The sequence below is a fragment of the Pseudophryne corroboree genome, chromosome 8 (genome assembly GCF_028390025.1).
Source record: "Pseudophryne corroboree isolate aPseCor3 chromosome 8, aPseCor3.hap2, whole genome shotgun sequence".
Classification (NCBI taxonomy): domain Eukaryota; kingdom Metazoa; phylum Chordata; class Amphibia; order Anura; family Myobatrachidae; genus Pseudophryne; species Pseudophryne corroboree.
Window position 1 is genome coordinate 308,242,605 of NC_086451.1, and position 24,703 is coordinate 308,267,307.

General features: G+C 44.8%; 1 pseudogene; it reads left to right on the forward strand.

Annotated features, from left to right (window-relative positions):
• The first annotated feature begins 792 nt into the window (after positions 1-792).
• LOC134950760 (5S ribosomal RNA) lies at positions 793-911 on the forward strand (annotated as a pseudogene).
• Positions 912-24,703: the final 23,792 nt, after the last annotated feature.

A 24,703-nucleotide genomic window follows, 5' to 3' on the forward strand; every position in this document is an offset into this window, starting at 1 on the left:
TTACACCAGGAACAAACAGACAAAGCGATAGTGGAGTGTCTGAATCTAATTGAGCATATGTATGCTCAATTAGATTCAGACACTCCACTATCGCTGTATTTAAATGAGTTTCGGTACGCCTTGGATATCATTTCAGTGGTGGCGAGACTCTATACTTACCTCATCAGCAATACAGAATCACCTTTCTTTTTCCGAACACATGGATATTTTATTTTGAAACTTTTCCTTTAAGACAATACTACACATTGTTGTTCTTCTTTTTTTCTCTTTTGTTACATGGTTCGTTGGATTTTCTGCCAATTGTGAGAAAAAAATTGGCTCGAATACAGTGATAAAGGACCATTTGGGTTGTATAATTCATACTGTTTGATATTTCATTTCATCGTGTTGTTATAGTTGTCGCTTTTGATCCTCCACTTATTTTCACATTCATCTTTATCCTTATATCTAATTGGGCAGATACTTAGTTGTTAGGATTGGGCCGACTCCTAAGGTGTGCCCAGGTTCATTCTCTTCTATATTTTAGTACATCAGGTAACTATCTGATAAATTCTTTTTGGATTCCCTCCTAAGCTAATAAGCAAACACTTTCCTTATCTACAATGGACTCTCAGCACTGATTTAAGGGCTGTATTTTGCAGTTTCAGATACATCAGACCTTTATCTAACAATGACAGCAGATCCGTTCTTTGCTTCTTTCTATTTAATCTGCCATATCTCAAACCATTCTACTATTTTCAAGCACTTTTTAGAGTGCTAGGTGGACTCTCATTAGTGATCCATCACAAGGTATACTACTACCATACCACACTGTCAATGCCCAATATTGTCCGATCTTGGAAGCTAAGCAGTGTTGGGCTTGGTTAGTACCTGGTTGGGAAACTACCTGGGAATACCAAGTGTTGTAGAAATCAGGGCTGCATCGGACTCTGTGCCTAACACTAACAGCAGATCCACCTTCTGTTACTTCATTCTTTACTATTTTTTCACATTGGAATCAAATAAATTCATCCATAGGCCACCCAGCCATTAGGGGATACATCAGGTGTAATTCAACAACTAGAGTGTAGTTGAGTAGGAGACGAACTGCGCCCAGTGTTTCACGTGAAGTCATATCAACCAGTTAATTAGCACATTATAATATATTTATTCATTGTTTATAAGAACTTATGGTTTTTCACACTGACTCTGCCACATATCATAACATTTTTTGTAAACCGTTTGAGGTTAGATTGATACCACTTCCTGGTATATATATCCTGTAGGGTATACAGTATCTACACATTATTAATTGTAAAAGTTACATTTTATCTGTATACTTTTTCACTATTTTTGCTTCAAGAGTGTACCCCAAGAAGAGTCTTCTTCTTCTCTTTATTTCTATATTACTAAGGGATTCAGGTAAAGAGTAGCAAAACCTGTACGGACAGCCAACATCCATACTTTTCTATAGGAAATGAACTTGCATAGGGGTATCTGTGAATATTGAATATTTGTAATCCCTAATGTCTGACTGCAGTACAGTGACTACACAAGTATAATCTTAAATGTTTATTAACGGTGTCACAGTACTCCAATATATGTAAAAGATTGAAATAGTTATAAAGACACACTATAAATATACAAAAGGATGTAAACTAGTGTGCCCCTTAAGTATCATTCAAAATGTCCATCCAGGGCCGTCTTAACAGCAGTGTAGTCCCCTGGGCACAGCAATGCACCTGGGCCCCTACCCATCCTCCAGCAGTAGGGGTCTAGGGTGCTATCAGCAGCAGCTTTGATGTCCCGCAGGTGGTAAGGGCTGTTCTATCTTCTGCTCAGCATGTAGGACATTGAGCAGTAATTTCTGCTAATTACTCCTTTACTGCACAGGTGGGATGGGACAGAGAACAATAAACTGTAGAAGGGGCATTGGGCTGAATGAAGTGGCCTGGTACATGACTTCCAGGGTGGTAGGGGGTATTTAATACGCAGGGGATGGGTGGGCTTAATATTCATCATTTTACGGTGTGGGGGCAGCTTGCTTGACTGCAGATAACTCAAGTTCCTGGAAATAGATTTCTTTAATGGGATAAAAAAACTAGAGAGTTTCACCTTTCAGGAGGTACTGGGGACTTGGGGATCAGAGTTCAGGAACCAGAGCAAATCCACCAATGAATATATAAACCTGCACATTAGGTCTGTGAAGCTGGAGAAGGGACCAGCTGCTGGAAGGCTGATATCTCTGGTTCTGGGAATAGTAGAGATAAGTTGCCACTGTTTTGTGAAAGGGGAGAGTCTGAGCTTTTGGCGTATATCATTATAAAAACTCTAAGTCAGACAGAACCTGAGAAATCTGGCTGGGAAGAACAATTAATAGGCTCTAATGGGGACCACTGCTTTGAAGTTGGATATCTCCGGTTCCCCGGGGCCAATTTTAAAAATTCTGGTACTCCTGGAAGGAGGGGACCCTCAGCTATCAGCCTAGGGTCCTTATACTCCTGGGGTCTTTGGGAAAGTGCCCATTGAGCCCATATGAAAATATGACCCTGTGGCCATCAGTGGTGCATTCATCACTTGCGCACGGTGACTGTGTCTAAGAGGCAGGTTAACCCAAGTGGTGTGGAGGAGGAATAGACTGGCAGTAGATGACCTTAATGCACAACAGAAACAGAAGGGGTTGCCGATTGTCTACTGGATCAGGTAAGCAGAGCGGATTTATAGGGAAGCTGCATTCAACATGCTGCAGGGTATCCTGGGGAGAGTGGCACAGTAACTGGGAAAGAAGACAGAGTGGGATGACACAGTGACTGGAACAGAACACATATGGGGCGGTGAGACAATGACTGGGACAGAACACAGTGGGGGTGACACAATGGCTGTGACAGAACATGGGGGGGTGACACAGTGACAGAACACAGAGAGGGCTGACATAGTGACAGAACACAGAGGGGCGTAACATATTCACTGGGAAAGAACACAGGGGTAGTGATAATAGCTGGGACAGAACACAGAGGGGGTCGTGACACAGTAAGAAGTTACTGTGTTCCAGAGGGTGAGCCATCTGCACCCCCCCATGATTACTTATGAGCCCCTTGTGACTTCACCTCCCATAATTCAAATTGGTCCCCCTCCTGCATCCCACTCTCTACTGCTGTTGTGTCATTTTCCAGTGTATGTTGAACCATGGATGAAACAGACTGGTGCGGTTACTGTGGTAACTGGCAGGTACCACAAGACTTCCAGTTGTCTGCAATATCATGAGATCCCAGAGTCTCAGTAGGTATGCTAAATCACAGGTTGAAATAGCATACAATCAGCTCTAATAGATAAAGTAATCGAACATCTTACATATGCGTAAATATATACAGAGAAATTCTAAACATTGGTAACACTAAGATAGTTCAGGTGTTACACTATAACTATTCTTCAAACAGCATTTTCGTTTAAAATTCTATGCAGTAATGTACAAGCAATCTCAATCTTGGGGCCTCATACACTAGTTAGAGCTAACTAGATAGTCCACACTGGAATACTCGGTTTGTGATCCAGATGCCAAGTCTTGTTAAATATAAGTCTTGCAAGCAGGACTGGTTTTAGACAAGATTAAGAAAAAAAGACTCACAAAGTAAATCATGTGCGCGTGCAGAAAAATATGGGCATGGTTACATACCAGAAGGGGCGTGGTCACTGGAGATGGGACATGTCAAGCACGCCACCTGTTTCTCGTCACACTGGGAACATTCTTTTCCCAAAATATTTTTATTGAGGTTCAGAAAATACAATAAACGACTACAAATAAGGACATATAGTCCAACAGTACGTAGGATCACAATATACATCCAGATAGTCATATATAAAGTGGTATGGATCAAGTAGGATAAACCTCACAGTTTACATTTTCTAATCAGAAGCATCCATATACATGTAACAAGGTAACACACGACAAAAGAAGAAGATAAAATCAGTGGTAAACCAGAGCAACAAGCGTGTTTCTGATATGGAAAAAAAAATTGAGAAAACAATAAAACATGCTAATGCGACAAACCAACATAAAAGTAATAACAACAATAATATCAACAGTAGTACCTGCCAGGGCTAGGGGATCGTCGATGCATCCACGGAGATGTTAACAGAGCAAGGATAAGCATGTAGATGATATAGATCCAAAAGCAAGTAATAGAAAAGAGAAAAGAGCGCAGCGGTCTGGTGTGGGCGTCTGAGATTAAGGTGGTGGAGAGGAGAGAGAAAAGAGAGAGGGAGAACGGAGAGGACGGAGAAGGGGGCAGTTATGGAAAAGAGATGGGGGGTTGTCTGCTAGGATTTGGTAACCGTACCAAGTGGTGCAATGAAAACTTAGTTTTATGGCCGTTTTTGTTGGAGTGGGTAGTGTATTTATGAATCGTCTCCAGCATTGAAACAAGGTGGGGGTTAATATTTCCTTATTGAGGGAAGTCTCTAGTCAGTCCATCGTGAATAGAAATAGCAATCTGGAGGTAGCTAAAGGCAATGTGTGGGGGGGGGGTATCAGAAATCAATTGCTGAAGAATGGCTTTCCTGCCTACCGCTGAGAGGATTACAACTAGTTTTGCATCCTGGGAGGGGAGGTCATGTTGGTCACGAACATAACCAAAAAGAGCCCAAGAGGCGGTGCATTGGAAGTGCAGGCCCAACTCCGAGGTTCCGTAAGTGTGCAGCTCAGCCCAGAATTTTTGGATATGGTGGCAATGCCAGAAGCAATGCATAAGATCGGCCACTGGTGAGGAGCATTTTACACATTTCGCCGAGTCGGACAGGCCCATCAAATGGCTCCTCTTTGGTGAGACATAGGCTCTGTGTAATATTTTATAGGACATTTCCTGGTATAGGCTAGCTGGGATAAGTTTGAGGGAAGCAGCAAAGCTATCCATCACGGCCTCAGGAGACATGGAGGGGATTTGGGAGGACCACGTTTGTACTTGAGCTAGATCTGTAGTGGGTATGTGTTCTGTGCGTATGCGGGCGTATATAGTCGAGATGGAACAAGTCCCTGAGCGTAAAAGTTTATCCAGAGAATTAACAAAGTCCAAGGCATTGAGGTGTGAAAGGACCAGTTGTATATAGTGTGAAGCTTGGAAAAAAGAAAAGTCATGGCGGGGGTTGACCTCATATTTGGCTGACACCTCCGTGAAAGTGTTTAATTTTTTGTTAGAGTCAAGGAGATCCCCAATGCATGAAATGCCCAAGGCATGCCAAGTAGTAAAGGGAAGGAGGGCCTGCCCTCTTTGAAACTGTAGGTTACCAACTAGAGGGAGAAACAATGAGTGGGTATGTTGTAGTTTGAGAGATTTACGGGTTAACCTCCACGCCATGATAGTAGAGGTCAGGAGAATGTTGTCTAGGTGGAGGGTGGACATGCCAGATTTATTTGCATGGAGAATGTAACTAAGAGACAGGGGGGCGCAAAGTTGGGAGTCAATCAATGAATCAGTGAAGATAGATGTACCATGGAGCCAGTCCGTGGCGAAGCGAAGGAGGCAAGCTCGGTTAAACTGCTCCACATCCGGCAGATTCACTCCCCCGTTCTGAACTGTTTGGGAAAGTTTAAAAAAAATTATCCTGGGTCGTTTATTAGCCCAAATAAATTTAGAGATTGAGGAGTTGAGGAGAGAGACATCAGACATTGAAAGTATGATGGGTATCATCTGCAGCACGTAGAGCAGTTTGGGGAAACTAGCCATCTTTACTAGATTGCAGCATCCTAACAAATTAAGGGGTAAAGTTTGCCACAGCATCTGTTCCGTCTGGATTTTATTGAGAATGGGGTGGACGTTGTCGGAGTACAGACGGGTAGGGTTGGAAGGATGAAGGACTCCAAGGTAAGTGATATGGGTGGGGGCCCAGCGAAATGGGAAAGGAGGATCCCTGCCTGCGGTAATCTGGGGAAATATGGCTAATGCTTCCGATTTGTCGAAATTTACGGAGAAACCGGCGAAGGAGGAAAAGCGTTCAATGGCGTCCTGCAACACCAGAACCGATTGTCGTGGGTTGGAGGTGAGAAGAAGGATGTCGTCTGCAAATGCCATGAGCTTAATCTTTCTGTTGCCAATCCTAATACTCGGAAGGTGGATAAATTAAGGATGTACCGTATGAAGGGTTCTAGAGCAATATTGAAAAGGAGGGGAGAAACGGGGCATCCCTGTCTAGTTCCTCTTTCGAGGAGAGAAGGAGGGGAAAGAATATTATTAACCATCACCCGCGCAGACGGGTTGGTGTAGAGGAAGGTCTCGCCAAATTGTCGGTGGAGTAAAACTCTAGCAAGGTGGGGCCAGGCGATCTTATCGAAAGCCTTTTCCGCGTCAAGGTTGATTAGGATGTTATCCGTGATATTATTAGCACGGGAGTGGGTGATGGCCACCAATGCGGTCCTGATACCTTGTACCGAGTGTCTATGTTTAAGAAAGCCCATCTGCGCAGGCGATATAATGCGGGAAAGACATAATTGTAGTCTATTGGCCATCAGTTTCATGAGAATTTTAATGTCCTGATTAAGGAGGGAGATCGGCCTGTAGGACCAAGGCAAGGATGGGTCCTTACCCGGATTTGGTATAACAATTATTGTGGCCTCATTGAATCTAATGGGGGTTTGTTTGGAGGTGAGAATATGATTATAAAGAGATGTGAGGGTGGGGGCTATCTCATCCCACAACATCTTGTAAAACTCCGCACCATAACCATCAGGGCCGGGGCTTTTGTTGTTCGGTAGGGTTTTAATAACTTCAATAACCTCCTCGACCGTGACCGGATTGTCTAGGGAGTCCCTCTCTTCTTGAGTTTAAATAGGGAGGGCAGCCTCCTCCAGGAAAGAATGGTTAGTATCGGGGTCATCTGGGCCCTTGGCATACAAGGACTGGTAGAAATTTCTAAATTCAGTGCAGATAAGGTCAGGGTTAGTGCTCAATGTGCCGGAGCTAATAATCGTATTAACCCAAGTGCGGGATTTGGGGCCTTTAATTAGATTCGCCAGCAATTTACCTGATTTGTTGCCTCACCTGTGGAGTCTATTCCGCTGGTAATCGTCGGAGAGTTGGGCCCATTCCGTGAGGAACGTATCGTAGATGAGCTTGGCCGAGAGATAGGCTTCCCTGTGAGCAGGGGTGTCATGTCGGGTGTAGTTGTACGCAGACGTGAGAGCGGAGCTTAAAGTATGTAATTGGGAGGAAAATTTTTTTCGCTTGGCATAAGTGTAGGACATAATGTGTCCTCTAAGGATGACTTTAGCTGCCCCCCAAAAAATTAGTGAGTTGGAATGTTGGTCTTTGTTATCTAGAGTATAATTAAGCCAGGACTGTTTGAGATGGAGCAAAAAGTGGAGTGGCGTAGGTAGGCAGGAAACCGCCAACTCAGGGCAGTACGAGGCGATAAGCTCAACTGGATATGAAGAGTTATAGGGGCGTGGTCAGAGATGATAATGTTGTCAATGGATGTGTAGGCAACTTTGGGAAGGAGGTTGACACTAGTAAAAATATAGTCGATCCTAGAGTGAGAAGAGTGGGGATGGGAATAAAAAGAGTAGTCTTTTTGGGTGGGGTGGAGTATTCGCCAGGGGTCTAGGAGATTCAGTTGGGTACAGAAAGAGGAGAGCAGGTGAGTGAGAGGTGTAGAAGTAGCTGCACTTACCCTGGATCTGTCCATGGATGGGTTGACGACCAAATTGAAATCCCCACCAACTATCAAATTCTGACCTCCCCAGGAGATAAGGGTCGAGAGAAGATCTGCAAAGAAGGAATCAGGTGAGGTATTAGGTGCATAGAGATTGAGAAGGGTGTAAACAATATTTTGGATACATACATTTACTAGCAATAATCTACCCTCTGGGTCAAGCTGTTTCCTAAGAACTGAATGTTGTAAATTGGCATGAAGTAAGATTGTCACCCCTCTAGATTTGGAATGGTAAGGTGATGATATACAATTCCCTATCCATGGGGCACGAAGGGTGTGTCTAGGATCATCCAACCAGTGCGTCTCTTGCAAGAATGTAATTTGAGGAGACATGGGTTTCAGGTGAGACAGCACCTTTTTCCTTTTGACCGGGTGATTAAGGCACTCTACGTTCCAGGACACAAAGCGGAGCAATGTAGCAGCTGGATCATCATCTACAGGGGGTTGTGTGTGGGAGTCTGAGGACATACTATCCAACTCCCATTGGGAAAAAAATCGTAAGAAAAATGTAAGAGGTAAAGTAGGGTCCCACCCCGTCCCAGCGAGTGGGGGGGTGGGGGGGAGTTCCCCAGTGGGGGGAAGGGACCCCGGCCTAGGCAGACACAGTTAACAAAACATATAAACAGCAACAAATATAGCTTTAAACAGTAAAAATAAAAACAATTGGAGGCAAGCATGAGTGTGGGGTAGTCACACTCCATATAGCCTGCATGTGAGACCCGAGTGGAGGTTCGGATAGTGTCAAGCAACAATTAAGTAAGGTTCATATAATGATCAAGTGGTAGGAAGGGCGAAATGCAGCCTGGCCTCGTCAGGATCTTCAAAGAATCTCGGCCGACCATCCTCAAAGACTCTAAGCCGTGCTGGATACAGCAGAGAGAATTTAATCTTTGTGTCAAAGAGATGCTTGCAGATGGGGCAAAGTCTTTGCGTTTCACTGCCACTAAAGCTGAGAAGTCCTGAAAAATGAGAAGGCGCTCTCCATTAATTAGACAAACAATGGATAGAGAGTCACAAATGCGCACACGTGGCTGCTTGTCTTAGTAGAGGAAATTAAGTTCCACCAACACTTCACAAATATAGGCAAACAAAAATGGAGAACCTCCACATAGAATAGCGCACACAGAGAATACTTATAGGTTTGATGAATCTTTCAATGGTCTTTCGGAGGATTTGTATAACCTCAAAAAAACAAAAAGTATATATAGTGTTATATCTTTATAGTCTTTATGAGGAAAACTCGTACCCTTAAATTTGCCTATCAGGTTAATGATAGACAAAAGAGCGTCTGGAACTCAAGATGGTCACACAGGGTTCCTCCTCTCAATAAATCCTCCTTCTGAATCTTCCAACAGTAACCCCTCAGGATTTCACATGTAAAAACAGAAAATCACCACCATAGTGTAAAACCATAGATTTATTTTCACAGATAGAGATAAAAATTAGCCTCCCACCCTTATAGGTGGTCTACTAATCGACAAGTAGACAAGACAGCATAAAAATGGCCAAGTTGATAAAACTGCAAACATTGGACTCCTATCAGATGGAGTGGTCTATTCTTAAAAATAGACTTTATCACAGGATTAATGAAGAAACCTCAGGCGTCCCTGGAAAACAGTCCTTCGTCCTGGGTAGTGATCCTCCGTTTGCAGAGCCCCTCCTCACCAACGCGTTTCAATACACAAAGGTATCTTTATCAAGGTGTCTCCATTAATTGACAGTAGCAGTTTTGCGGTAGTGGTCCAGAAGTCGTGTTTTGTCCGCATAGTTCAGGACTCTCATGATAACCGGATGTGGGCGGCCCGATGGACTTTTCCGCTCCGGTCCCAACCTGTGGGCTCTTTCGATGACAAGAGGGGGGCCTTTAAGATTCATGGACAGCTGCTCCATGATGCCCGACAAGAGGAGATCTAGGAGCTCATGACCTTTTATCAATTCTGGGATACCGATGACCCGCAAGTTGTTACGCAGAGCTGAGATTTTCCAGGTCATCGAGTTTCTCCGAGAGGTCTGCGACTTCCTGTTGTTTGGCGCGTAATGAGCGTTGGGCCTCTCCTAGGTCATCTTCCAGGGCAGATATCCTTTGTTCTGCCTCATCAAGGCGGGTGGAGTGTTAAGTAAGCAAAGTCGATGACGACTCAATAGCCTCTTTAATGCTCACCAGTTTCTCATCGAGAAGAGGACCCAGTACCGCCAGCAGGTCTTTGGGCTTCATTTTAGATTGTTTAGCAGGTGGTCTAGATTTACGAGAGCTTCGAGATAGTGAGCGCGTAGTCGAGTGATCAGAGTCCAATGAATCGCCACCGGGGGTGTCCTCACGAGACTGCTGGGCAGTGCCTGCGGACATCACGGGCAGAGGTATCAGGAATTTTTCCATGCAGGGTTGCCCAGGAGGGGGGGGGGGGGGCGAAGGCCAGAGACACTGAGGGTTTAAATAGTGAAGGATGTAGCGGGCCTCACATGCTAGGCGGTTATACACTGCCGGGTCTCATCGGATTTGTAGCAGTCGCCCAGCAGAAGAGGCATAGGACGAGATAGAGCCTACTGATTTATCCTATATTAAACACTCTAAAAGGTTAAGAGACTCAGTACGCTATTGGAGTATGTGGTACCGTAAGGGTACGCACTTAGCATAGCGGACGCTTAGCCGTGGACGAGACGCACGAGCGGCACGTTCGCTCACGGCTTAATGCGTAGAGGCAAGCACGCTATAGGCTGCCGACTACCGTAATGATACGCTACCAGCGTAGCGGACGCTCGAGACCACGAGGAGATCACAAGCGGCGCTGACTCTCACAGAATTAAACCTTAATAACTATAATGTACTTATACTGTAAACCTTTGTGCAGTGATAAGGTGTAAATGTAACGCAGTGTAACCTTGTTAGTTTAAAAGCTGTATGAGCGTCCGTGATGCTCTGAGAACACTTAGCAATATAATAAACACTCAAATACCGGTCTAAGGTTCTAACACCTTTTAAGGGAGAGAATGAACGTTCAATTGCAAAAGAATACACAGTACAATTTATACATTACCAAACTAACATAAACACCTAACAGAATTACTACACGTTAAAATACAATAGTGACACAATTACATTTAAGGGGAAAGAGAGAGAGAATGGCTTACAACATTAATAGGAGGTAAAATGGTTGCAGAGAACTTACGCACAAGGGGAAACAATCGCATGCGCCTTCCTGGATATCCAGCTCCCGATTATCAGTGATGAGAACCGTTGAGAAGAATAGAGTGGAGCTGGCCCAGGTCGGCTTGTCTTTATATACACTTACACACAGTACAGTACAATGGTCCCTACATTCTTATTGTTCATTGGACACAGGAATCCGTCTCCGCATTATAACAAAAGGTCATAGGTTGGTTCATACAGGTGGGCTGTGACTATTTCAAACTGATCAGGTGGGAGGGGAACTCAGGTTTCCCGCCGCATGGGTAATAAACTGCAAATATAGTAAATGTCCATAAACTTCTTATAGTCATAACTATACGCACGAGCGATTAATCCGTTTCTAACCAACACCGGAATATTGCTAATTATATACTCTTCCGATGGATACTAAACACCACTGTGTAACCCCTGTCTGACCCTTCGTATCAAACAAAGAGGGGTCTCTTTGTCTCTGAACATACTACATTAACTAAACTTTCAGATTCTATCAAAGGGACCATAATCTACAAAATACATTATATGACTAAAATATGTAACGATTGAGTCGCCCGCTAGACGCACACAAGCTCTACCGTAAATGCGCATACCGTGCGCCTGCGAGTGCACGCGACTGCGAGTATACGCACGCACGGGAGGGCTCATGCACGTGCAGCGGGCACACGCATGAGGTGCATATATGGCAATGTGCAGCGTGATATTTTTCTGACTTTGACAGTCCACCCTTTGGCAGTCACCAATAACTGCCACTTCCTAAAACAGTTCAAAAAGAGAAAAATATATGTCATATGTAAATACATTTCTATGATTGGGTAGGGGAGGAGAGAAGAAGGTGGGAAAAGGGTATGAACTAGTGAGATAGCAGAAGCATGTGTGTATGAATCCATGTTTGGGGGGTCATGTATCATCGTGCCGTATGTGTTTTAAATCAAGCTTCGAGGTATTGCGAAGTATACATTTGAATTCCTTCTTATCCCGTATTACGGGCCTGTAGATGGGCTGTCAAACTTTACCGAGCTTGTTTCGTTTTTTTTTTTTTTGTTGCAACAAAATGGGGGAGCACATTTTAGTTGATGATACATGAATGGGGGGATATGTGAGTGCTGATATCTGTGCCTGTATTCCCTATCGACTATGTGTGTCATTACCTGAAGGTTGTAGAAATGAAGATAAGGAGCAATTATGGTAAATGCAGTCATAAACTATGTGAGTTTAATATACATTTGTTGATTGAAGTCTTGTCTGGTGTCTTGTCTTGATGTACATGTTGATTGTAGTCTCTTTGGGCTTTTGCAAAAATGCGAGCAAAAAGCTTTCTCAATGTCCATAGACTTACAATTTTTAAAAGTGTTGGGCTAGCGTAAAGTTAAAGTCTCTAGGGATATGGGGGGTCTATGGCATTGTCCATCAGTGGTCTGTGTAAAAGGTTGTCAAATTCTTCTTCCAAGCGGATGTCTTTTTACCTTGGAGGAAAACAAAGGAGAAACGGGTGAAAGAAACGGACCGTGGAATCACATTTTCATCACAACATTGTCTCAATGGTTGGGTCGTAAATCAAATCAGTCGTTGTTATTACAGTATCTTCACTTCTTAAACTCATCACTCGGGTGCTACGTTTACACTTTGTTAAAACCCGAACGCATCTAAATATCAGACCGACCAATATGATGACACCCAGAATACACAAAAGAAATTTACCTACATCCATTATAATTCCTTGAGCCCATTCTCCTAAACCAGCGAACCAATTTCGTGGGTTCAACCATGACACCCAACCGGTCAGCTCATTACCCACAGCAGTAAGGGTGAGATTGTGTTTCCTTCGGAACTCCCATTTTAATTGCAAAATGTCATCCATCTTTTGGTCTATGACCTCGGCTGGGTCCTCAGTGCTGTTTGTAATATGCGTGCAGCACTTTATTCCATACTGAGTCGCTAGGGTAACACAATACCCGCCTGTCACAGCCGTGAGATAATTGAGAATCATCCTATGCTGAACCAGTTCTGTTTTGTAGGCTTGTAACTCTCTCCCAGTATACCTGAATGTGTCATCATACATTTCAGTGATATTGTCTAATAAATTTGCAAGCGCAGATATATATTTATAATTTATCACTCCTCTGGCGGTACGAGTGATGTCTAACGCGATTAGGAATTGAATCCCGGTGGATTCATGGATCAGGTCAGAAGCCGGATGCTCTGTTCTTTCTATCAGGTGCCATTTAACGATGTGCTCGTAATGAGTGTGAGTATAAGGAGCTTGGGCACTGCGGTGAATATCTTTCATTTTAGTGTGGGATACAGTCATTACCTCAGGCAGTACTTTTCCAATATAACATAACCCTTCTGAGTTTGGGGCAAGCCACTTATACGCCTTCCTCCCGCATATGAAGTATGCATCATCGGGGAGAACATATGGGACGGAGTGTGACATAACCATATTATAGATTTTCCATGTGAACTCTCCTAACCCTAATTCTTCCATCTGTTTAGTACATGTATCAGTTTGTACGATCTGTGCACAGTATCCTGGTGATACTTCTCCAACTCGCATGATCCTACTTCCTAAGGTGTACCTATACCGAAAGAATTTCCTATGGTCGGCTATCTGGCGTATAAGTTCTGTGTCTATGGGCAATCTGTCGGCTCTATGTGAGAATGTCATGGTTTGGTTACTCCATGACACTTCCCAATTTCCCGGCTTTCGGGGATTGGAAATGTTAAAGCACACTAAGGACCTATCCACATGATATTGGTGGAGCTTCAAACTAGGAGGACTAGAGATATTAAACCTCTTGTCCACTGGCCTCCCGCCACTTAGCTCAAGTACCTCTCCTACAGTTAAAGGGAATGGTACTAATCCTGATTTACTATGGCCTTGAGGTACTTGAGAGCATACCCAACAGTCTGTCTGGTTTAACACCTTACCCACTAATGAGTGATAGTCACCCAATGGATGCCGGTCCATGTTAATGTTAAAATTGGACTGACATTTCTTGATGCACCCATCCTCAACTAAGTTATCACAATGCCTACAGATGCAATTTTCTTCAGCTAACAATCCTTCACAATTCCTTCTATGGTCAATGCTACCAGATCGTTTTCTGACACTCGCCTTTGCTTGGTGATTATGTTGTTCTTGGAAATCTACGCCTCCATCTCTGTCATCAGAACCCATTCCAGAACCTCTCTCGACCTCCATGGTACTCTCGCCGGAACAGACTGCTCTGGTCAACATCATGGTCAACAGGAAAATCCGGATCACAGTCTCTTGGGGCAAGTCCATCTTATAGGAGGAAATGGATAAAAATGAGAAGGGGGAAAGAAATAATTGAGGGAGATGGGATGGGAGGTGGAGAAAAACAATAAAAGGGAACAGGGGATCGACAACTGCCTCCGATCTTATTATTCTCAATGCTCAGGTGCCGTCTCAATCTTCCTGAAACAGACACTCCAGTGATACAACTTCCTCTACCGTCTGTTCTTTATCACGAGACCTCTCTGGATCAGCAACCTTCTTACAATGGGACGAATGAACCCAAGTCTCTCTCTCGGCAACCTTCAATGCTGTCGTGCTAATCAATAGGACTTGGTATGGTCCTTCCCATCTGTCAATAAGGCAACCTGAGCGTAGAAAATTCCATATCATTACATAATCCCCAGGTTCAATGTCATGACAATTACTATCTGGCAGATCAGGAATCACCAACTTCAAATTGTCATTCTGATTCCTTAGCTGTTTACTCATGTTAACCAGGTATTTTACAGTCACTTCATTGTAACACTTCAAATCATCCTGAGGGTTAATCATAACATGCGGTTGTCGACCGAACAGAATTTCAAAAGGGGACAGATTAAGAGGGGACCTGGGAGTGGTTCTGATGCTGTATAATACAATGGGTAAAGCTTCTGGCCATGTCAATCCTGTTTCTGCCATAACTTTGCTCAATTTATTTTTAATAGTGCTGTTCACTCTTTCTACCTTCGCACTCGCCTGGGGGCGGTACGGAGTGTGCAGCTTACTATTAATTCCCATCAACTTACACATTCCTTGAAAGACATCACCTGCAAAATGGGTACCCCTATCACTTTCAATTATTCTAGGGATACCGTATCTACACACAAATTCCTGCACAATTTTCTTAGCAGTAAACATAGTGGTGTTTGTGGCCGCAGGAAATGCTTCGACCCAATTTGAAAACACATCTATACAAACTAGTACATACTTCAAATTTCGACAAAGGGGTAATTGTATAATATCAATTTGTATTACCTAGAAAGGGCCATCTGTTGGAGGGATATGAGATGGTTCTGTTGGTATTGCCTTTCCGATATTCTTCCTCAAGCAGGTAAGACATGTCATTGCTCTCTTACCCGCATGGGAGGAAAATCCTGGGGCGCACCAATAAGCTCTTACTAGCTTACACATCCCTTCTTTGCCCAGATGAGTCAGCCCGTGTGCTGCTTCCGCTAGACTTGGAAGGTATGCTCTTGGTGCCACTGGTTTACCATGTCCATCTGTCCAGAGTCCTGAGGACTCCTGGCCATATCCTTTTGATCTCCAAACTGCCTTTTCTTGTGGGGAACACAAATTTTGCATTTCACACAATTTCTGTGTGTTGACAGTATTAAATACCATCAGTTGTGTGATGTCTGTCTGTCTGGGGGTACCAGCTGCTAACTTAGCAGCTTCGTCTGCTCGGCTGTTACCAAGTGATATTGGGTCTTGGCTATATGTATGTGCTTTACACTTGATAACAGCCACTCTGTCAGGTTCCTGTATCGCTGTTAGAAGCCTTTTGATGTGGGCTGCATGCGCTACCGGTGTACCAGCTGCCGTCATGAAATTTCTGAGGCGCCATAGGGCTCCGAAATCATGGACTACCCCGAAGGCGTATCTAGAATCAGTATAGATATTGGCTGACTTTCCCTTAGCCAATTCACATGCTCTGGTTAGGGCAACCAGTTCAGCAACCTGGGCTGAGTGAGGTGGGCCTAGCGGTTCTGCTTCTATGGTGCCTTGGTCATCTACGACTGCGTATCCAGTACACAAGTCTCCCGAGTCCGTCTGTCTGTGACAACTACCGTCAGTGTAGAAAGTAAAATCTACATCTTCCAGTGGGTTGTCACTGATGTCAGGCCTTGCCGTGAAATTTTGGGTCAAATATTCCATACAATCATGTGTGTCATTGTCCTTACCAAATCCTCCTTCACCACCACTCTCATCCTCCACCCTTTGTGCCTGTCCAGGCATACCTGGGAGATACGTTGCAGGATTTAATGCGCTGCATCTCCTTATGGTGATGTTTGCGGGGGCCATCAATGCCAATTCCCATCTTGTAAACCGCGCTGATGAGACGTGTCTGGTTTGAGCCGAATTTAGCAAGGCTGACACTGCATGCGGTGTATGCATTGTGAGGTTGTGTCCTAGCACTACATCTTCGCTTTTTGTTACTAGCAATGCTATCGCAGCAACACTTCGCAAGCATGTGGGGAGGGATCGCGCTACCGTATCTAGCTGAGCGCTGTAGTATGCTACCGGCCTGCTGGCATCACCGTGCTTTTGGGTTAGGACGCCTGCCGCGCAACCAGCACTTTCTGTTCCGTACAGCTCAAAGGGTTTCCCATAGTTTGGCATACCTAATGCTGGTGCCTGCGTTAGGCACTGTTTAAGTCTCTCAAATGCCATCTCAGATTCGTCTGTATGCGAAATCCGATCAGGTTTGTTTGATGAGACCATCTCCTGCAAAGGTAATGCTAGTATGGAAAAACCTGGGATCCAGTTACGGCAATACCCACACATTCCTAAAAACGTTCTGATCTGTTGCTGGGTTTGTGGCAGAGTCATGTCTCGAATTGCTTGAATTCTATCAGCGGTCAGGTGTCTCAGTCCTTGTGTCAGACAGTGTCCCAAATATTTTACCTTAGTCTGGCATAATTGCAATTTATCCTTTGAAACCTTGTGTCCGGTTTCTGAGAGATGAAACAGGAGTTGTTTCGTATCTCTCAGGGATGATTCGAGTGAATCAGAACACAGAAGTAGATCGTCTACATACTGTATTAATATTGATCCACTCTCAGGTTGAAAAGACTGTAAACAATCATGCAAGGCTTGTGAGAAAATGCTTGGACTGTCAATGAAACCTTATGGTAAGCGAGTCCAGGTGTATTGAACTCCTCTGTATGTGAACGCAAACAAATATTGGCTGTCAGGGTGCAGAGGTACCGAGAAGAAGGCGGAGCAGAGGTCAATTACAGTGAAAAATTGTGCAGTGGGAGGGATTTGCATAAGGATGACAGCTGGATTTGGCACTACGGGGAACTGACTCTCAACTATTTTGTTAATCCCCCTTAGATCCTGCACTAGCCTGTAACCCCTCCCCCCCACTCTTTTTAACAGGGAAGATGGGAGTATTGGCAGTGCTGGATGTTCTTACCAGAATGCCCTGTTGTAGCAAGCGCTCTATTACGGGGTGCACTCCTAATTCCACCTCTGGCTTCAGAGGGTATTGTGGGATTTTTGGAGCTATCCTACCATCTTTTACTTGCACAACTACTGGAGCTACGTTTGCCATTAATCCAGTGTCTTGTCCATCTTTAGTCCAAAGTGACTCTGGTATTTGGGATGTCATTTCTTCTACCTGGGATGGACTCCTATTTATCATAACAGTATGTGACATTAATTTTGATGGGGAGTCTAGCATATCTTGTACTTCCTGAGCGTGGTTCTCAGGTATGTCTAGGAATACACCTTCAGGAGTACAATATATGACGCACCCCATTTTACACAATAAATCTCTTCCCAGGAGATTAGTCGGTGCCGATGCAGCCAGCAAAAAGGAATGCTTGGTATGCAACGGCCCTATTGTAATCTCTGCTGGTTTGCTAACAGGGTAGTGCTGTACTACTCCCGTTACTCCCATGGCTGGAATTGTCTTACCAGTGGTTCTCATGCCCACTGTCGAATTTATCACTGATTTGGCCGCCCCCGTATCTACAAGGAAATTTAATGATTTACCAGCTACATCAATTGTGACCTCGGGTTCACTTCCAAGACTCGCAATTAATTTCACTGGCTGCAGATTACAGGTATGGCCACACCCCTATTGGGTATGGTGACCTCCCTGAATCGCGCTGGCAGCAATTACTTGTGGTGGGGGTAGATGGGAACTATCAGAGATTTGCCAGTCTCTTCTTGGGGGATACCTTTTTGTTTCCCCTGCATGTGGCTCATAGCTCCGCCTCTGCGGTCCTTGATCCCAATGTCTCGTATCAGGTCGTTGTCTAGGGGGTTGATATGAATTTTGTATTTGTTTTGCTTTACAATCACGTGCCATGTGTCCCTCTCTGTGGCAACAATAACATTTTATACCTCTTGTCTTGCCCACAGGGGTCACAGTTCTGGGCTGAGGTGGCCTAGTAGTAAGGGCCTGTATGCTCACAGCCATTAGCTTATCACTCTGTGACTCCCTGTGTCTGATGATATTCCGATCATGCCCAGCAGCAGCCTCTCCCAATGCATCCACCGACATACCTCTCCAATCAGGCCTAGTGGTTTGTATTCTATTCCTTAAAACCTCTTTTAACCCATCCATTAATACAGAGACAGCTACTTCCCTGTGGTGTACATTAGTTTTAATGTCATCTATACCAGTGTACCTAGCCATATCCTGCAGAGCCCGGTGAAAATACTCTGGTGTGGATTCACCTTCTTTTTGTTTTATTGTAAAGATTTTATTCCACTTTACTACTGCAGGAAAATATACTCCTAACTGTAAGTTGATTCTCTTTACATTATCCTGATTATACTCATCTGTTAGTGGTACTTCCTCATCTAACTTGCAATCAGCGATAAACTTTAACGAATCAACATTGGGGGGTAAACATGCCCTCAAAACTGTCCTCCAATCTTTGTTATTTGGCTCTGCAGGATTTCCTAGCTCTCTCATATACTTTTGACACGCAACTAAGTCTTTCCTAGGATCAGGGAATTCAGACATCATTGATCTTAATTCTGCTCGGGAAAAGGGATAGTGCATGGCGATGTTCCTGACAGGAGTTGCACCTGAGGCTTCAGTTTTCCCATTTGGCACTGCTATTACCCTAACGGGATTAAGTCCAATAACATCATTCTGAGTAGATTCTACAACATGTGGTGAAATGGTTTCAGCATAGTGTATGGTGCAGTACTTACCAGTCGATACGACCTCACCTGTCCCTCCGCTAGGGGCCTTTGATACTAATCTTATGGGTTGGGTCGTGCCCACGGTTGTTTCTGCTATGGTGGCTGCTAGGGAGAGTGCTGATATTGTTGTGGGCTCATCCTCTTGGTCACAATCCTGGGGAAAGTTCAAAACAGGGTACAACTTGCACGGATTAGTCTTAGCATTAATTACTTTGGTTACATTGTCTTTAACTTCTATACATTTATCATAACCTTGTGTGCCATTCTCTGCAACCAATTTCTCTCCAGGTATGTATGGTGGTGGGGGTGCAGTGGCTATCAGTTTCCTGATAGGGTTAGATCCAGCGGCTTGCGCCAACCCCCTTTGTATTTCACCTTCCTGTTGCCACAATGTTAAATAGTCATAATGTCTAATACGCCTTTTTGAAGATTTAATCAGGCAAACTCTTCTCTTTAAATTCTGTAATACTTCTGGGTTAAAAGTACCTACCCGGGGAAACTTCTCCCCGTCATGCACAGTCATCCTTTCCCATTCATTGCACAACATTTCTGTGTGATGACCATATTTCTCACACATGATATACCTTGCCGACCCGATTGGTCGGTTTACCAAATCAACCTGAACCTCGGTTGATCGCCCCTTACCTGAACAACTGGCCCCCATCTTTGCAGGTGCTGCTTTCACTACCTCTGACTTCAAATCAGGGTCTTCGGCAACCCTTACAAAAACCAAGATGCCTGGGGTAAGGCTGCGGTGGGGGTTTTGCCTCGAGGTCCGCCCACTTAATTACCGCCCACGCTGGCCAATACAGCGACCAAAGTTCCCAGAGGTTCCGTACCCAACCTAGGGCACCTATGAACGTCTACTTGCTCGGGCGTGTGGGAGTATGTTACCCTCCCCAGCAAGTATCAGTCGTTGGAATGTCCCTGAGTGATCAGGCTACTTCCCTTAAAATAAAAAAATTACACAAATCACGTTAACAATGTACAAGTAGCGTTCTTATGAATATTCAAGACACGCTAATGCACACAATCACATGCGGTACAATCGTATCTGCACACAAGCAACTAATCTTATGTGCGGAACGATCAGTGGAATCGAAAATTTCGGCTGCGAATTCCTTCAGCAATGAGCTTTGTTGGCCTATATGGGTCTCGCACCAACCCTCTTCGGACGTGCTCTCTACTTCTAGTCTGCTGTACCTGAACCTCCTGGTCCTTGACCTCCTGGTCTGTTATGTACAGCAGACTCTACTGCTCATAATATGTCGAGACTAACAAGGGACGCCTCCCAAGCCACCCCACGCTATCACTCTCGCTGGTGTACCTCTTTCTAATGGCCTATGGTTCCCACGTCCGTAAAAAAAGAGAAATCTTATATATACACACTCTTACATTCGAACACTCTTATTTCTGTACAGAATTCCTATCATTCGGTATTAGCCTAACTCAGAAGAATTGCAACAGAGAAGGTTTTTCTTTTAACTTTAACTTTTGGATTTGAGATAGATTTGCGTTATTATCGCGTTACTTCCTTATCGCCTACTAAAAACAATACTATCGTGCGGTTTGTATTATGTGGGCGTATCCGTACGCTCCGTTGCGTAATATACGCTCCGTGCGTCGACCCTTGCGTCGTGTACGCCCCGCCCTTGTAAGGACACGTGTACACAAACCAAGTACGTCCACAGTAACACAACTACACGTTTATCAATGTAAATGATCTTTAACTGTAATCATTCACTGAACACCACCCAAATCTCCCTTGTATTTCTAGGCGAGACTGTGTGCGTGCCTTTACAATTATTCCCTTAAATATTACTTTTTATCTTTTAACTATTAATAACAACAAATCTCTCAGCACGTTATCACTAGTATGTGGCAATCAGGAGAATGAGATACGGACAAATACTACTAAGCAAGAAATACAGGTGTGTGTGCTTATGCGTACGTACGCAAAATAGAAACTAAACAGTTTTAAAAGACAATAATGTACTGTTCTTACCTTCCGGTTCCGGATTCCCTCAGCACTCCTTACTAAGCGAAGCAGACGCTTATCTGGTCAGCACTGTGAGGGATACCACCTTCCCGCCCTTTGCTGACCGATAATGTCTGCTAAAGTTACCTAGTGCAGATATGTGAAGAGCGGTCGAGCCCCCAATTGATAAAGCCTACTGATTTATCCTATATTAAACACTCTAAAAGGTTAAGAGACTCAGTACGCTATTGGAGTATGTGGTACCGTAAGGGTACGCACTTAGCGTAGCGGATGCTTAGCCGTGGACGAGACGCACGAGCGGCACGTTCGCTCACGGCTTAATGCGTAGAGGCAAGCACGCTATAGGCTGCCGACTACCGTAATGATACGCTACCAGCGTAGCGGACGCTCGAGACCACGAGGAGATCACAAGCAGCGCTGACGCTCACAGAATTAAACCTTAATAACTATACCATAAGTAATGTACTTATACTGTAAACCTTTGTGCAGTGATAAGGTGTAAATGTAACGCAGTGTAACCTTGTTAGTTTAAAAGCTGTATGAGCGTCCGTGACGCTCTGAGAACACTTAGCAATATAATAAACACTCAAATACCGGTCTAAGGTTCTAACACCTTTTAAGGGAGAGAATGAATGTTCAATTGCAAAAGAATACACAGTACAATTTATACATTACCAAACTAACATAAACACCTAACAGAATTACTACACGTTAAAATACAATAGTGACAAAATTACATTTAAGGGGAAAGAGAGAGAGAATGGCTTACAACATTAATAGGAGGTAAAATGGTTGCAGAGAACTTACGCACAAGGGGAAACAATCGCATGCGCCTTCCTGGATATCCAGCTCCCGATTATCAGTGATGAGAACCGTTGAGAAGAGTAGAGTGGAGCTGGCCCAGGTCGGCTTGTCTTTATATACACTTACACACAGTACAGTACAATGGTCCCTACATTCTTATTGTTCATTGGACACAGGAATCCGTCTCCGCATTATAACAAAAGGTCATAGGTTGGTTCATACAGGTGGGCTGTGACTATTTCAAACTGCTCAGGTGGGAGGGGAACTCAGGTTTCCCGCCGCATGGGTAATAAACTGCAAATATAGTAAATGTTCATAAACTTCTTATAGTCATAACTATACGCACGAGAGATTAATCCGTTTCTAACCAACACCGGAATATTGCTAATTATATACTCTTCCGATGGATACTAAACACCACTGTGTAACCCCTGTCTGACCCTTCGTATCAAACAAAGAGGGATATCTTTGTCTCTGAACATACTACATTAACTAAACTTTCAGATTCTATCAAAGGGACCATAATCTACAAAATACATTATATGACTAAAATATGTAACGATTGAGTCGCCCGCTAGACGCACACAAGCTCTACCGTAAATGCGCATACCGTGCGCCTGCGAGTATATGCACGCACGGGAGGGCTCATGCACGTGCAGCGGGCACACGCATGAGGTGCATATATGGCAATGTGCAGCGTGATATTTTTCTGACTTTGACAGACGTAATGAAAAAAATAAAAATAAAATAGAATAAAATGGGTGAGGATGGAGATGGAGATGTCCCCTGCCTGGGGTCAGGCAAATCTTTAGAAGTAGGTGTGAGGCTGGTAAGGGTACAGAGGATAAGATGCGGGACCGGGCCGCAGCGGGGAAGGTGAAGAATGGGCCGCCGTCGCAGCCAGCGGGGCACCTCCAATCAGAATGGCAGCGGAGGATGCGTCTCCGGTGTCGCCGCTCGGGCAGCCTCATGCGCGCGGCCGTGGCACAGGGGCAGTGGAAGACGGCTGCCGGGTCCGAGGATTGGTAGGTTGGTCAGGTGTCTCCCACCGCAGTAGTAGATATCGGGCTGTGAGGAAGTCCACGGGCCACCTGTAATGACAAGCCACTGGTGGGGATGGGTGTAAAAGCAGGTAGAAGCGGCCTAGGCTATTCCTTCATTAGGACAATGGTGTCCCTCCACGGCGGTGCAGGCTCCAGGTTCAGGGTCAGAAGAGCCAGGAGAGCTCCCCTTGGTAGTGGAGGCCGTAGGGCAGGAGTCGCCGCCCGGGTAAGGCACTGCAGTGGGAGGAAGACGCGGCAGCCGCTGTCACAATCTCCCCCGCAGCGCGGCGGTCCGGCGCCTGAACTCCCGCTCCAGCTGCCGCAAGAGGCTTCAGCGGTCAGCAGCGGGGCGATGCGGCGGGTACCGCGGCGCCGTTCAGGGGCACATCAAGGGGACGAAGATTAGCTGTAGGTCCGAGCGGACGGCGGGCCGGCACCAAAATCGAGGCCCCGGTGTCAGCGTGGGGACCAGGCCGCAGTCCGCAGGAGCGTCCACAGTGCTCCCCGACTCCGCAGCTCTGGTCAGATGGTAGCAGGGTTGGTAGGGAGAAGTTTAATGAGTGGGGGTGACGTGAAGGAGCGGGTCTGAGTAGACCAGAAGGGTAAGATAGATGGTCTTGAAGCAGGAGCTCATCCAGGCTGCAACTGCTCTCCTCCGGTGCCAGGCCACGCCCCCGGGAACATTATTTTCAATTTCACATGCATCTTACCTATATGATGGCTTCTCACAATGCGGAACCACTGAAGAAATGTATCCTCTGAGACAGACGGTATATATGTGTGTTTATTGACCCTGCATCCTGCTCAAGCCAGCCCAGGGCTCCCTGTGTAGCCAACGCATGGGTCAGAGATCCAGACCAGCACGCTGATTTTGCAGCTATTATCCCTCTGCCTGCATCCTCAGTAGATTAGCGGTACATATTAGTATTTTACCAGCTTAATAGGAGAAAATGGGGCATCACACTATGGACTGTGCACTAACACTTGCAGCTGTGAGGACTCAGGGGGGCTTGTTGGTAGACGCGGAGGGGCCGGCCACAGCAGCAGCATTATGAGGCGCTGCAGGGCGAGAGGGGGCAGAGCCTGCTGCAATCTTACTGTGGGGGTCCTCTCTACAATCAATGCAGGAGAGGAGACTACTGTAGCTTGAGTGTTTGCAATAAATGCTGCTTGCTGGCACAATATCCACACAGCTGCCATAGCTGCTGCCTGTCTTACAGTGTGACAGGCACAACAGCAGCCAGAAGCAACAGCGGGCAGTTCAGGTATGCAGAGTGGGGAGAGCGCCTTTCCAGCATGGCACCTCCCTGCTTTGCATCACTTTGCTGAGTGGGTAGAGCCGGGCCTGGGTGGAGCACTATTTATCATAAGCAACACATTTTTACTTGGTAAAACTCATTGATAAATGGGCCCCTAAGATGCAGGGGCGTTTATCTTATTCTGCTTTTCTTTTTATAAATAAATGTACCTACAGAATATTTCTTTGGCAATATACCTGTACTAGTTCTAATTTTCTGAAAATGGAGAAAAATATTTACTAATACATTTGTGAAGAAATATTAGCAATGCAAAAGAAACACCGTGATTGTTAACACTAATATTCTTAAATCTGTGAGTACTGGAAAAGTTTGTTGTAGTGGGTGTGTAGTGTAACCTTTCCATTGTTAAAGCAGTTCCAGATGGCGCGGTTTTTAAGATTGTGTTTAGTATGATAAGTTAGCAGGTGGTGGAAATAAGTGCTAAATCCAATGAGCAATATACAGTATAATATTAATAAAAAATGTAAATGTATAAAAATAATTCAAGGA